Source organism: Penaeus monodon, chromosome 5 (genome assembly GCF_015228065.2).
Source record: "Penaeus monodon isolate SGIC_2016 chromosome 5, NSTDA_Pmon_1, whole genome shotgun sequence".
Classification (NCBI taxonomy): domain Eukaryota; kingdom Metazoa; phylum Arthropoda; class Malacostraca; order Decapoda; family Penaeidae; genus Penaeus; species Penaeus monodon.
Genome location: NC_051390.1, coordinates 8,510,817 through 8,513,316, shown reverse-complemented (window position 1 = coordinate 8,513,316; position 2,500 = coordinate 8,510,817). Strand labels below are relative to the sequence as shown.

Genomic DNA, 2,500 nt, shown 5'->3' with positions numbered 1-2,500 from the left:
TATTGTTGAGGGTCTTGTTTCGGCGTATTTTTACATTCTTTAGTTATTTCCATATTTTATATATTCATAATTTATTATTACTGAACTTTTCCTTACAGAAACAATAAGAACGCCACAACGAGAAATGAAATATCAAATTATGTCACTATTATTTTTCTCTCTCTCTCCAAATTTCATAAACACAAAATATTACGATTCTCTCATTACTATTTATATCAGCATTGTCATTATTATTATCCTTATTCCTATTATTATCATGAATTTCTTACTCATCACCACTGCCGTCATTATGTTATTCTTTTAGTGCAATTATTATTGTAAACATTGTTAATATTGTTATTGTTTTTCATCTTCTAATGCTTATTTTGATCATAATAGTATTCATCATTATCATTCTTGTTCCTATTGTTTTCATTATCACTCGTATCATTGTTATGATAATCATCATGATTATAATTATCATCATAGTTGCAGTTAGTGTTATAATTATCATTACTTGTTTCTAATTTTACTAATAAATAAACGTAATAAGCAAAACTATGCCAAGGAATAAGGAATCATATAGATATGTTCAAAATGATTTGTTTATAAGAATATTACGTGGACGTCTAGTTTCTATCTTTTACATGGCTGAAGAGGGAAGACAGAGATCAACTGCGTGGGCGTCCCAGCGGTCCCTGGCATGACTAGTGGTGGTGCGTGAAGAAAGCAGTTCTCCAGTCACGTGGGGCGTTCTCCGCTTCAAGGGCTACCAAGGGTTGTTGGTGGTTCCGAGGTGGCCATGGAGTGTTAGATGGTGTGTGAAGAGGCGATTCGTTGAGGAGAGTTGTGGCGCTTTAGGCGGGAAGGTGACAGGAACAGGCAGATGGCATCTTGTAGATGTCGATGAACAGGCCCTTGTAGGGGTCACATGGATCGTAGGAGAGGAGTCGGTGGTACACTGACTTCTGGGTGCAGTGACTCTGGTAGCAAGGAGCAAGGGCACGGCAAGCAGCCTCTGGGAACAGACAAGTTTCGAGGCGAGCAGTCTGACTGTAATAGTGAACATCGTTGACAATGACACGCCACTTGCCGTCCACATTCTGGGCACGTTTGGGCATGGCATACACTACTTCGGAGGGACAGATGTAACCCTCAGGACCAGCCCAATGAGTGGCATCGTAGGGAGAGTCCCCAGTGGAAGCCCCGGTGTAGTAAGAGTAGTCGAAGGCCTCCTCCTGGTCCTTGCTAACCATGTCTACCTAGGTCTTCAGCGGACTGGTCGGCGACGTCAGCATACTTCTTGGCGAACAGATGATCGGCAGTGATGGCAGCCTTGATCTCGTACTCGGGGTACTCAGCGTCTTCTAAGCAGTAGGAGAGAGTTGAGTTGGCAACGCACGCGGGGGCAACCGTTGGGTCGCAGTAACCATGCTCATAGGCATGCTGGTGAGCGTAGGCAGGTACATGATGACCGTACGCAGGTTGCACGATGCCCGTAAGCGGGCTGTGGGTGATGGCCATATGCTGGGGGATGAACGGAGCCCAGAACGAGTCCGGCGCATGCCAGAACGACCGACTGGAAAACAAAGATTAACATTAAAATAAAATAAGCTTTTCGAAAAGTCAAATTTCCTCAGATAGTACATTGCAGCCAGGTTTATCTGGCAATATTGCCATAAGTTACCAATGTAAGAGCCATGGTGAATTGAGCAGACAGATGCGAGGATCGCTTCTACTGTCGTCCTTTCGTTATTATCGGGTTTATATAGTCCAGGTATGCTTGGCCACGCCCACGCTTTACGAACTCGCGCGACTCCAAGGTTGATCTACGTGAAAGTGAATGAAGAGTATCATGTACTTATTTAAGTATACATAAAGATAATTATATATACACACATGTGTATACGTATATATGCATATATGTATGTGTATATACACCCATCGTCATGTCAGTAGTCTACATTATTTCTGGACAGACCGCCCAAAATACAGAAGATTACAATGGTTTAGAATAGGCCCGAAAGAGATCATGCTAGTTGCTTAAGTAATTCTATTGATGAGAGAGAAAAACGGTAATATATGTTTTGAAATAAAGTCGTCATCTACAATATGACACCTGTCACCTTCCGCATGACAGACCATCACAATGCTACTTAAAGAATCGCCGACTTTACACCCATTATTACATATATTCATGTTTGGCGAAAATTTCCTGACTTTCCCCGCCGATAGAGCCTAGATTGAATATATATATATATATATATATATATATATATATATATATATATATATATATATATATATATATATATATATATGATTAACCAATACCATCAATATAATGAATGGTGATTATTGGTGTGAAAATATTACTGTTCTACTTTAAGATATCAAGCTTAATGCTAGGGGAATTGTAAATAGTATATTGTAAATAGTAATACCGTTATTACGATAATATTCGGAGGAATGATAAATTGGAGGTTATAACTAATAATAGCGAGAAAAATACCAATTAACA

The 2,500-nt window shown here is 39.8% G+C and overlaps 1 pseudogene; it reads right to left on the bottom strand.

Moving 5' to 3' along the window:
• Window positions 1-566: 566 nt before the first annotated feature.
• Window positions 567-1,681, bottom strand: LOC119572930 (annotated as a pseudogene).
• Between the last annotated feature and the right edge of the window lie 819 nt (window positions 1,682-2,500).